At 34.1% G+C, this 13,986-nt stretch overlaps 1 protein-coding gene across 2 annotated transcripts in view; it reads left to right on the forward strand.

The window, feature by feature from the left end:
• Positions 1-5,511: 5,511 nt before the first annotated feature.
• The window catches only part of STK3 (serine/threonine kinase 3), a 231,922-nt gene continuing 223,447 nt past the window's right edge, over positions 5,512-13,986 (forward strand). Inside the window, exon 1 of one of the 2 annotated variants that reach the window (XM_082722790.1) lies at positions 5,512-5,594. The gene's annotated coding sequence lies outside the window, so the exon portion shown is untranslated. The remainder of the gene's footprint in view (positions 5,595-13,986) is intronic. The other variant, XM_082722789.1, reaches the window with a different exon arrangement.

Genomic DNA, 13,986 nt, shown 5'->3' on the forward strand with positions numbered 1-13,986 from the left:
GAGGCAGAATCATAAGGGCTCCTTAGTTGTTTAAGGAGTTAGACTTGTTCTGGTATGCAGTTTAAGTTATCTTGTGGATTGGCTCCGTGTTTGTAAGACTCATTTTTAATTTCCTTTTTGGAGAATGCAAAGTAGAATTTATATTTTGTTGATGTAGTATCCTTTCTAAAACAAGGTCATTGAGGGATCTCTGTTGGTGATCTTTGTATTGTGAGAGTTCTCTTAGCTTCTCTTAGTGGGAAAGATTCTCATTCGCATGGGTTCTCCGGGAATTGTTCTTTTTTATCTCCCTTGTAATTTTTTTTCCTAAGAAATTGATTTTGTTAGGTTTTTTAAATGATGCAGAGATTGGTATTCGGCTAAATACCTAAGGGAGTTCCCATGTAGATTGCTAGGGCTCTTTTTCTGCTAGCTCTCTTCTCACAGGTATTCTGTGATGCAGATTTTATTTGCATTACCTCCCAAATTCCCATCTCTGTTTCTTCAACTCAGCAATGTTATTGGCCTGTGTTTGAGTTTACCTTTCCCTGTGTTAATAATCTGGGCATAGCCTCTAGATCTAAAGCATGGGTGACAGTAGGGCTTATCTCACATCCTCCCCTTTTCTTAGAAATCTCAGTCCTGAAATGCCTGATACCTAACATTTGAAAATAGTTGTTTTCTATGCATAGAAACTTATAGACTGAGTTTTCTAGTTGTTTACTGCAGATTGATAATTCTGCATCCTGCTACTTGCTTATGGTTGAGAGTGGAAATTCTGTATTAGACACTTAAAATCTTGAAATTCTTTGAATATTCAGTAGCCTTTAACATGGTCGGTTACTACCTTCTTGTCCTTTGTGTCAGCATTTTATAAATATAATTTCCTGAGATCTGTTTTCTCTTTGACCCTTATTTCTTAGACATTTCATAATCAAATGATATTTAATCAAAACTAGTTTCTGTTGATAATGTCTCTTTAATATGTTAAATATTTTCTCTTCATTCTTACTGCTAATACTTATTCTGTGCATCCATATTTTGAATCTGCTTCTAACTACAGTTTGTCTTCTCACTTTAGCTTACTGTATATCTTTCCACTGCATTAGAGGAGAAGTGATTTTTTATTTTTTTTGAATATTGTTAACACATAGTGTTAATTATTTCAGCAATATCCATAGTGAACATAGTACACATAGGTTCACATAGTGGCTCAGCAAGTTTATACATTATGCTATGGCTACCACAAGTGTAGCTACCATTTGTCTCTATATATCACTATTATATCATCAACTATAATCCTTATGCTGTGTTATTACGATGACTTATTCATTCCTTACTAGAAGCCTGTATTTCCCACCCTGCCTCACCCATTTTGCCCAGTCCCCCACTCCTCTCCCCTCCAACAGCCATCAGTTTTTTCTTTGTATTTATAGGTCTGATTTTGACTTTTATTTATTCATTTTTTTTTTGAAGATTCCATGTATGAGTGAAATCATGTGGTATTTGCCTTTCTCAGCCTGACTTGAAATAAGTTAGTATGATAACCACTAGGTCCATTCATGTCATCTGAAATGGCAACATCTCAACTTTTTTTATGGCTATGTAATATTTCTCTGTGTGTGTGTGTGTGTGTGTGTGTGTGTGCGTGCGTGCGTGCACATATAACATATATTCATTACCCATTCAAAAACTGATAAACACTTAAGTTGCTTTCACATTTTGGCTGTTGTAAATAATGTTTAGATACACATAGGAGTACCTTTTTGTTTGTTTATTTATTTATTTAAGATTTTGTTTATTTATTTGACAGACAGAGATCACAAGTAGGCAGACAGGCAGACAGAGAGAGAGAGAGGAAGGGAAGCAGGCTCCCCGCTGAGCAGAGAGCCCGATGCGGGGCTCGATCCCAGGACCCCGAGACCATGACCTGAGCTGAAGGCAGAGGCTTAACCCACTGAGCTACCCAGGCGACCCGCTCTCTTTTTTTGAATTAGTGTTTTCATTTTCTTTGGGTTAATACTCAGTAGTAGAATTACTGGAGCATATGGTATTTCTGCCGTATTCTTGCCAGTTCTTGTTATTTATTAAGTTTTTGATTTTAGCCATTCTGGCAGGTGTGAGGTGATAACTCATTGTGGTTTTGATTTGCATTTTTCATGATTAGTGATGTTGAGCATCTTTTTATGTGTCTTGTTGGTCATCTGAATGTCTTTGGAGAAAGGGCTGTTCAGATCCTGTGCTCTTTTTAAATCAGATTGTTTATTATTATTGTTATTTTTTGGTGTTGTGTAAGTTCTTAAGTTTGTATATTAACCCCTTATTGGATACATCATTTGTGCAAATATCTTCTTCCATTTAGTAGGTTCTCTTTTTTTTGTTGTTGATTTGTTTCCTTTGCTGTGCAAAAGGTTTTTATTTTGATGTAGTCCCAGTAGTTTATTTTTGTTTTTGGTTCTCTTGACAAATTCACATATCTAGAAAAATGTTGTTATGGTTAATGTCAGAGAAATTAGTGCTTATATTTTCTTCTAGGATTTTTATGGTTTCAGGTCTCACATTTAAATCTTGAATCCATTTCAAATTTATTTTTGTGTATGGTATTAAAAGGTGATCTGGTTTCATTTTTTACATGTAGCCATGTGGTTTTCCCAGCACCAATTTTTGAAGAGACTGTCTTTTCCCCATTGTGTCATTTTGCCTCCTTTGTCATTGGTTAATTGACTGTAAAATTGTGAGTTTATCTGGGCTTTCTGTTCTGTTCTGTTGATCTATATGTCTGTGTACTGTGCTGGTACCATTATTGTTTTGATTACTACAGTTTTAAAATGTATAATTGTGATATCTCTGGCTTTGTTCTTCTTTCTCAAGATTGTTTTGGCTATTCAGTGTCTTTTGTGGTTCCATACAAATTGAGGATTATTTGTTCTAGTTTTAACAAAAATGCTGTTGGCATTTTGATTGGGACTGTATTGAATCTGTAGATTGCTTGGGGTAGAATGGGCATTTGAATAATATTTGTTCTTTTGATCCATGAGTGTAGAATTTTTTTCTATTTGTGTCATTTTTAATTCCTTTAATTAATGCTTTATAGTTTTTGGAGTATAGGTCTTTCACCTCTTTGGATATGTTTGTTCCTAGGCATTTTATTCTTTTTTGGTACAGTTATAAATTGTGTTTTTTTAATTTTTCTTTCTGCTACTTTGCTATTAGTATATAGAAATGCTACCAATTTCTAGGTATTAGTTTTGTGTCCTGCAGGTTTACTGAATTCATTCTTACTTCTTTTAGTTTTTTTATGGAGTCATTAGAATTTTGTATGTACAGTGTTTATGTTCCTTGCAAATAGTGACAATTTAACTTTTTCTTTACCAATATGGATGCCTCTTATTTCTTTTCCTTGTCTGATTGCTATGGCTTGGATTTCCACTACTATGTTGAATAAAAGTGGTGCAAGTGGATGGATATCTTTGTCTTGTTCCTGATCTTGAAGGAAAAGCTCTCAATTTTTCACTATTAACTGTGATGTTAGCTGTGGATATTTCATAAAAGGCCTTTATTGTGTTGAGTTATTTCCTTCTAAGCCCACTTTGTTGAGAGTTTTTATCTTGAGTGGGTGGTGAATTTTGTCCCATGTTTTCTTAGCATCAATTGAGATGATCATACGATTTTTATCCTTTGTTTTGTTTATGTCGTGTATCGTGTTGATTGATTTGTGAATATCGAACCATCCTTGCATCCCTGGAATAAATCCTACTTGATCATGGTGAATGATCTTTTTAATATATTGTTGTATGTGTTTAATATTTTGTTGAGGATTTTTACATCTGTGTTCATCAGGGAAATTGGCCTGTCATTTTCTTTTTTTGTATCATCTTTGGTTTTGGTATCAGGGTCATGCTGACCTTGTGGAATGTATTTGGAAGCTTTTCTTCCTCTACTGTTTCTTGTGATAATTTGAAGAGAATAGGTATTAACTATTCTTTAAATGATAGAATTCACCTGTAAAGCTATCTGGTCCTAGACCTTTATTTTTTGGTAATGTTTTTATTAAATCAGGTCAGTTTTGTTCCTAGTAATTGGTCTGTTTGGATTTTCTATGTGGGAAATGATCATTTTTAAATAGAGCTCCTTAACGGGTTTATAAAACTTTTTAAAAACCTGACCCTGCTTACCTTTATATTCTGGTCACTTTTTCTTGTATATACTGAATTTTTTTGATTCTTCATGCATGGTGCTTTATTTGTATTGAATTAATTTAGTTCTATCAAATACACTGTGCATAATCCCTCTCACCTCTTGATTCCAGTTATCTGCATATGCCATACATGTAGATGATTTTAAGAAGGCAAAACAAAATGAAAACACATTTTTTTACAGCAATCAGTCAGATAGAGTATAAAACTAAAACCTCATAAATGAAGTCAAAATACAAGTGAAAATATTTACAACTTAAACAAAGGCCAATTTATCTTATGTGCAGATAAGAAAAAGACCAAAAAAAACCAGTAGAAAAATGAGCAAAGGAAATGCATAAATAGTCTAGTTTCATGATAATGTTAGAAGATACTGTTTTACTGATGATAAGAGAGATGAAGATTAAATTTATTCTGAATAACAAATTCTTAGCTAATATATGACTAATATCCAAATATATAGTTAAGAACTTTGTTGGTGGAACTGTAAAAAAAAGGCTCTCTCTTCTATTAATGGTAGGAGAATAAATTGGTACGAGCCCACTGGAGGGCAGTTTGCTAATATTATCAGTATACATATATATTTATATAACATACTGTTATAGTAGATAAAATGTAGAATGTAATCAGTAACTTCAGTAATTATGTAGTTATTATAGTGATTTTGTTAGTTACATTGCATTATTTGTTATGACATACGATTATGCCTATGGTATATATACCTGTTTGTCAACATATATGCTTCTGTATTTTTTTGTGTGGGTGTATGTGTGGTCTCTGGACCTCACAGTTTCACTTCTGGGATTTTATCGTGTAGATATACTGGCACATGTGTGAACTGACTTATGTACACATTTATCCAGTACCGTGTTGTTTATAGTAGAAAAAGGAAACTTAGATATCCATAAATAACTGATTGGTGAGTAAGAGATGCTACATCTTTGCAATAATATAGGATATAGATGTAAGAAAGAATGAGGATGCTTTCTATGTACTTCAACATAGGCTACATGTTGTTAAGTGAAAACAGCATAGTATTTAATAGTGTGGATAGAAAAGAGTGTGTATAAAATGCTATATTGTGTGTTAAGGGAGAGAAATAAAAATATATATTCATATTTGTATAAAGATTTCATAAGAAGGTAATAAAACTAGTTATTTCAGGTGTTTCTGGGCAGATTAAGAAGAGATGTTGAAAGGGGCTTGTTTACCTTATTTTTAAAAAATTTATTGTTTATTTTTGAACTATGTGAACATATTGCCTCTTAAAAATAAAATAAAAAATTTTATAAAAGGTCTTAAGGAAAATATTTTCTTTCTCTTTTTTTTTTTCATTAGTAAGCTGAAAAAGCTGAGTGAAGACAGTTTGACTAAGCAGCCTGAAGAAGTTTTTGATGTATTAGAAAAACTTGGAGAAGGGTAAGTACAAAAAATACAAAAGTAGCCTTAGGTAATGATAAAAAATTTATAAAATACTATATAATCTTTCATTAGAGTATATTTTCTTAAGTTGAATAGAAGTAATATAGTGGGAAAGCACCTCAACATAATAAAGGTCATATATGACATGCCCACAGCAAACATCGTATTCAGTGGTGAAAACTGAAAGCTTTTCTTCTAAGTTCAAGTGTATGATACAGATGAACACTCTCACTGCTTTTATTTAACATGGTATGGGAAGTCCTAGCTAGAGTAACTAGGAAAGAAAAAGAAATAAAAATATCGAAACTGTCTCTATTTGCTGATGTCATGATATTATATATAGAAAATCTCAATCCATCAAAAAGTTGTTAGAATTAATAAAATAAGTAATAAATGCATTATAGTTACATCAAAAAGAAGGAAATACCTAGGTTAAGTTTAACCAGAGAGGTGAAAGATCTGTTTACTGAAAACTGGAAGACGTTGATGAAGAATTTGAAGAAACAAATATATGGAAAGATACTCTGTGCTCATAGATTGGGAAGATTCATATTGTTAAATATCACTGTTACCAAAAGCAATGTATAGATTCATTGCAATCCCTAACAAAATACCAATGGCATTTTTCACAGAAGTAGAACAAACAGTTGTATAATTTGTCTGGAACCACAGAAGATCCCAAATAGCTAAAGCAGTTATGAGAATGCAGAATCAAGGGCACCTGGGTGGCTCAGTGGGTTAAAGCCTCTGCCTTCGGCTCAGGTCATGGTCCCAGGGTCCTGGGATCGAACCCCGTATCGGGCTCTCTGCTCTGCAGGGAGCCTGATTCCCTTCCTCTCTCTCTGCCTGCCTCTCTGCCTGCTTGTGATCTCTGTCTGTCAAATAAATAAATTAATTTTTTTAAAAAAGTGCAGAATCAAGCTGGAGGTATTATGTTCCCTGATTTCAAACTATATTATGAAATTCTGGTGATCAAAATAGTATGGTATTGGCATAAAAGCAGATACCTAGATCAATGAAACATAATAGCCCAGAAATAAACCCATGTATATATAGCCAATTAATTTAGGACAAGGGTGCCAAGAATATACAATGGAGAAAGGATAGTTTCTTTAAGAAATTATGTTGGGAAAAATGGATAGCCACATGTAAAAGAATGAAACTGGGCCTCTGTCTTATACCATACCTAAAAATCAGCTAAAAATGGATTAAAGAGGGGCATTTGGGTGGCTCAGTGGGTTAAAGCTTCTGCCTTCAGCTCAGGTCATGATCTCAGAGTCCTGAGATTGAGCCCCGCATCAGGCTCTCTGCTCAGCGGGGAGCCTGTGTCCCTCTCTGCCTACTTGTGATCTCTCTCTCTGTCAAATAAATAAATAAAATCTTTAAAAAAATGGATTAAAGACTTGAATGTAAGACCTGAAACCGAAAACTCCAAGAAGAAAACATAGGCAGTAAGCTCCTTGACGTTGGTCTTGGCATGACTTTTTGGATTTGACACCCAAAGCAAAGTCAACAAAAGCAAAACGAAACAAACAAGTGTGACCACATCAAACTAAAAAGCTTCTTCACAGTGAAGAAAACCACCAGTAAAGTGAAAAAGCAGCCTCTGGAGTGGGAGAAAATACAGATACATCTGCTAAGGGGTTAATATCTAAAACGTATAAAGAACTCATACATGTTAATAGCAAAAATCCAAACATTTCCATTAAAAAATGGGTGGAGGATCTGAATAGATGTTTTTCCAAAGAATACATCCAGATGGTGAGCAGGGACATGAAACATCACTAATCATCAGGGAAATGTAAATCATAACCACAATGAGATATCACCTTACACTTGTTACAATATTAGTTATCAAAAAGACAAGAAATAATAAGTATTGGTGAGAATGTGGAGAACAGGGAACTGCTGTGCACTGTAAGAATGAACATTGGTGCAGCCACTATAGAAAACAGTATGGAAGTTCTTCAAAATATTAAAAATAGAACTATCATATGATCAAGCAATATATATATGTATGTGTATATATACATATATGTGTATAAAGGAAACAAAGTCACTGTCTTGAAGAGATATTTGCACCTATGTTCACTGCACCACTGTTTACATGGAAACAATATAAGTGTTCCATTGATGGTTGAGGGGATAAAGAAAATGTGGTATATACAGATAGTCCATAACTTACATGGTTTGATTTATGAGTTTTCAACTTTATGTTGGTGTAGAAGTCATACATATTCAGTAGAAACCATATGTTGATTTTGAATTTTAATCTTTCCTGGGCTAATGATCTATAGTATGATACCCTTCTTGTGGTAGTGGGCAGCAGAAATATGCCACAGCTCTTATTTAGCCATGCAAATAAAGGTAAACAATTGATATGCAACAATTTTGTGCTCATATAGCTGTTCTGTTTTTCACTTTCAGCACAGTATTCAACAAATTGTATGAAGTATTCAATACTTTATTATAAAATGAGCCTTGTGTTAGACGATTTTGCCCAAGTATAGGCTGGTGTTAAGTGTTCTGAGCACATTTAAGATGGGCTAGATTAAGCTACCTGTTCAGTAGATTAAATGTATTAAATGCATTTCTTTCTTGTGATATTTTGAATTTATTATGGATTTAGCAAGACATAACTTTTATAAATCAGGGAAGATTTATATATATAGTGGAATATTATTCAGTCATAAAAGGGCAATATGCTAAATGAAATAAGTCATAGTAAAATTCTGTATGATATCACTTATGTGTAGACTCTAAGAAGCCAAACTCATAGAAACAGAGAACAAATTGGTGGTTGCCAGAGTGGTGATAATGGGGAGTGGGGGAAATGGGTGAAATTAGTCAAAGGATATAAACTTCTAGTTACAAGATAAATTAGTTCCAAGGATGTACATGTAGAACATGGTGACTCGGTTAATAATAGTATGTTAAATATTTTAATGTGGCTAAGAGAGTAGGTCTTAAAAGTTCTCATCATAAGAAAAACTTTTTTTCTGTTTGCTAGTAGGTGTCAACTAAACTCATGGTAGTCATTTTCTAGTATATACATAAATCATTTTGTTGTATGTCAGATTATCTCAGTAAAAGTGGAAAGAAAAAAGAATAGTAGTAGTAATTAATATTACTTTGTAGCAGTCAGTATGGATTTAAAAAGACTGGATTGTGTTAGATCTGGTAATAGTGTTTTTCAGCTAAGTAGTATGTATATATATATCCTACTTCTTATATATACTACTATTATAAATATATGTATATATATAAAGAAAGGCAGGAAATGTGTTGTAAAGTGATTCACAAGAAGTTTATGAGTTCATTCTGTGTGGTATTCTTATTAATAAACTTGAAAGATCTTGACTTTTTAGGCAAGTGAACATAAGGGCATCTTTTAGGACATTGGGACTCATTTTACTTGGGAAAAAATGAATAATAGATTTAAATAGAGTGTCTCAGTGAGATAGGAATAGTTGATACAATTTTAAAATATAATTTAAAATAAATTGTGAATATGAATTTTAAATGTTTCATTTTTACACATAGGGGCATTTAATAAAATGGCAGAGTATACAAGAACATTCAAAACAATAAAAGGCATAAAACAATTAGAATGGTGTAAACCAACAAGAACAAGGAAAAAGAGAAGCAAAAGTGTGAAGTAATAAGCTGAACATAAATTGGAAGGAAAATAATGAAATAATATTTTTCACTAAATGTCAGCTCTCCCATTAAGGGCTCCTGGGTGGAACAGTCTGTTGGGCATCTGACTCTTGGTTTTGGGATCTCAGGGTCATGAGACCAGGCCCCCGTAGGGCTCCGTGCTTAGCATGGAGTCCGCTTGGAGTTTCTCTTTCCCTCTCCCTTTGCTCCTCCCCCTGCACTCTCTCACTCTCTCAAATAAGTGGATAAATCTTAAGAAAAAGAAACAAAAAAAGAAAAATTACTAGGGTCGATTAAAATGCAAAATCTAACAATATGCTATTTAAAAGACGTGTGTAATACAAAGGGTAGAAATGTAGGGACATTTCCTACTAGAGATACTAGATAAGAAAGATAATCATACAAATAAAAATAAAAAGAAATAGGAGTAGCAATATTTATATCCAGTAAATTAGTTAAAATTAAAAGATCTCAAGTGAATAAAGAGGGGTTAATATCCAAATAAAGAATAAATAGGGTCATAAGATAATGACTTAAAAGATAATTTATATGAAATACATAAATGTTAGTCACTAGGACAGTTAAATTTGTGAAGGAAAGCTATTAGAAATGTCAGGAGAATCTAATAAGAGTTTATTCAGATGGGAGATTTTCATATATTACTTTCAGAGTTGGATAAGATTAACAGAAAAAAAAAGGACAAAGAGGGTATAAATGTTATAATTGATAAACTTGATTATATATATGTATATCTATAACTACACATATTTTGGCATTCCTTTTTGGTATGTTCATGGAGCATTGATTAATGAGTTCTAGAAAAAGATTTTGCATGTCACATTTTTGATTATAGTCTTAAATGAGAAAGGTAATTACAATATGATAAAATCCATACTTATTGGAAATTAGGACACATAATCTGAGGTAACCTATAGACTGAGGAGGAAATTACTAATTGTTTAGAAAATGAAAAAGAAATAAATCATACCAATATCTGTGCAATCCACAGAAGCTATAATTAGGGGGAAATATTTAGTCTTAAATAACTTCATCACTAAAAAAGAAAGACCAAAAGAAAAGAACTTAGTGCTTATAAATGAACTTAGAAAAATAGTAAAATGTACTCAAAAATTAGGAAGAGAAAATTCATAAAAGAAGAATTTAAAATTAATGAAATGGAAAATAAAATTTAAACATGGTAAATACAAAAGCAGTTTCTTTTGAGCAGATCAATAAAATAGTTAAACCTCTTCTGATTTTGACTAAAGAAAAAACTTAAGAGACCACTATATGCTGCTCTAATGATGACTCATTTAGTAATTGAAAAGTTGATGCTTTCACAATAAAACTTAAATTGTATAAATTGACCCCCAAAGAAGTTAAAACTTAAGTAGAACAATTATCATGGAAAAGATAGAAGGACAGTTAGATATCTGTCTTTGAATTAAAAGGATCTGTCTATGAATTTCGAGGTGCCTGGGTGGCTCAGTTGGTTAAGCATCCTTAAATCTTGATTTTGACTTAGGTCATGATTTCAGGGTCATGAGATTGAGCCCCATAATGGGCTCAGTGGGAAGCCTGCTCAGTGGGAAGCCTGCTGGAGATTCTCTTTCTCCCTCTCCCTGTGCCCCTTCCCCTGGTTGTATGTGTGCACACACACTCTCTCAAATAAATAAATAAATCTTAAAAAAACAAAACAAAAAGATACCAGCTCATAGCACCAGTATTCACAAGAGCCCAGTGTGGAAAAGTCAATCAACGGGTGAATGGATAAAGTGTGATATATCTGGACAATGGAATAATATTTAGCCATTATATGAATGAAGTACTGACACATGATACAGAATGGATGAACCTTGAGAAAATTCTGTTTAGTGAAAGAAGCCAGACACAAAAAGTTATATTATTACATGATTCCATTTATATGAAGAATCCAGAGTAAATGTATCCATAGAGACAAGAAAGCAGGTTCCAAATGATTTGGAACTAAAAAGAGGTAATTGTTCTACAACATTGAGAATGCCTAAATGCCACTGAATTGTATACTTTAAAGTGCTTTAAAATGGTGAATTTTATGTTATATGCATTTTACCAAGAAAAAAACCAGCTAAGTCTTTTAGGATGCATCATCGCAGTTATTTTTATGAAGCCAGAATAACTTTGATATCCAGACCTAGATGTATGAAAAGAAAATTCAGCCTTACTTGGGTGCCCATGATGATTACCATGCCCTTTTTATCTCTGGTGGAAAGATGCTGCTAGTTCTTTGCACTGCCTTATGGTTCTCATCATTCATTAAAATTGAGGAGTCAATTGCACTGATGGCTTCCCTGACCTGCACTGCAGAATGTCCAGTAGTGCTAGGAAAGGGAGTATCCTCTGGATCCTCAGTGAAGATAGTTAGGGGTTTGGTGAGCAATGATGTATCCATTACAGTATTCCATCTCCTTGAACCTTTGATCTCCTTCCTCTAATGTATACCAAGGATCAGTGGCATTTCTACATAAGTCACTGTAGAGTCCAGGTTTCAGATAACTAGCTGGGCATACTGTGAGGGACACTCCCAACTGTTTGAGATAACACAGAGTCTGGAATTTCTGGTCTTGCATCAGTGAATTCCTTTCTCACTGGAAATCTTGGAATCCATTCCCACATATATTCTTTAGAATTTGGTGATAAAAGCTGACAAAATCTTATAACTTTTTTGGTATGAATAGTAGGTGTTCTTGCATCAGATTTTCTATTCATTCTCCTGGTATCTGGGGATTTGAGCGTAGTTCTAGGACTGGAGGCAATGCAAGGTGGTGGAGGAGGGTTTACATTCATTCTCCTGAAAAGTGACTGCCTCAGGTGAGGTCATTATGGGATTTTCAGGCATTGTGAGGCTCATCTTCTTGGACTGGGGAATAGGATTGCTTTTGTTGGCAAGGGATGCTTATAGGACTTGGGGGTTTCAGGGTATTCAGATTAATAAACATCTACTTAAATGTCCCATTACCAATTCTCTGGGTACCTCTCTTTATAGTTAAAAGCCTAACTTTAACAGAATAGAGCTGGAGATGTGAATTTAGCTTGCAGTATAATTCAGCTTCCAGCTTAGATTAGACCTTGAGCTTGTTTTTGGAAGTCTCAGCCCTGTGCCTACAAGAATTAAGAAACTCAGTGGAGAGCCTGCTTCTCCCTCTCCCTCTGCCTGCTGCTCTGCTTACTTGTGCTCTCTCTCCATCTCTCTAATAAATAAATCTTTTACAAAATTAAAAAAAAAATCTTTGGGGTCATTCAGAAGTTTTCTGTTTCTCAGTCTTGAGCTGGAAGTTTAAGCTCTGAGTTTGTTATATTTGCTACATAACTTTTCTGGTGTAGGCCAGAGCAGCTAGCCTGTTCTATAGTATTTGTACCTTTATTTTCACCATAGCATTCCTTTTTTAAAATTTATTTTTTAAAGATTTATTTATTTATTTGACAGCCCGAGTGAGAATGAGCACAGGCAAGGGGAGTGGGAGAGGGAGAAACAGGCTCCCTGCTCCCCACTGAGTACTCTGTGTACCGTGGATATAGAGAGTTTATTATAAAATTAGGAGCTCAGGTGACTTATGGAAGGGCCATAGAAGAAAAGGTCATGAAATCTGCTGCTGAAGGTTGCGGAGAAGCCAACAGTGAGTATGTCATCTTGAAACACTGAAGTGGTGTTTCTTAAAAGCTCACTGGGGGTCTGCTGGAATCCTTGAGTCTTTACGAAGCTCCTGCCAACTATCTCATTCTATAGCAGCAAATGTGGTGGTTATCAAAAGCTCAGCAGGAGGCCTGTCATCCACCAGTTCATCTGCTACAACCACATCTGAAGAATGATGGTTCTCCTTAACTTTTTGCCATTGAGATTTCATGCATATTCTTCTTATTGTCAGACTCTTAACTAGGATCCATTCAGGGAAAGGAATCTTCTCTTTTGCTGTGATGAGACTTTAGAAAGGAGTGATGGTGTTGCTTACTTCATGAGAGAGAATCCAGCACTGAATTCTTTACTGACTTTTGAGGGAATACACACACACACACACGGGTTTATATACATACAAATGTATACTTAAACATATGACTTTTAAGGGGATATATGTGTGTGTGTTTATGTGTATAAATCAGGACTATACACACAGTATCTCTGAGTATCAAACTAAATTACTTTGGAAAGCTTAAAGAACAGGATGGATAAAATTCATTTTGTTAAGGTAGCTGTTTTATTACTGATTTTTCACTTATTTTAAGCGATTATAAATGTGAAAGTAATTTTGCATGGTTTTCTAATATTAGGAAACATTCCATGTCTTCCAATGGCTTGCTCTTCTTTCTCTTCTGTAGAAATGATTCAGTGAGAAGTATATGATCCTTGGAATCCTTATATGTTTAAATTCTGTCCTTGTTTGTTTCCACTATCGAGTCTCTGTTTCCTCATCTTAGAAAATGGTGATGGATATTTGTGTTGAGAGGGTTGAATTTGATAATGCACATAAAACACCAATCCTGGTATCTGGCTGACAGAACTGTAAGTGCTAGCAGGGTTTACTTTGTCTTCTAATTCATACCAAAGTATACAACATAGCTTCTCTCTCTCATTGTTTCTGCTTTCTAAAAACACGTAAATATTTACTTGGCAAAGTTTCAAGAGCTGTAGCAGAGACACTTTTTGGGCAAGTGGAAGTTAGATCCCATTACTCATTTTATTTACCTGTCATCA

This window comes from Mustela nivalis, assembly GCF_964662115.1.
Source record: "Mustela nivalis genome assembly, chromosome: 2".
Taxonomy (NCBI): domain Eukaryota; kingdom Metazoa; phylum Chordata; class Mammalia; order Carnivora; family Mustelidae; genus Mustela; species Mustela nivalis.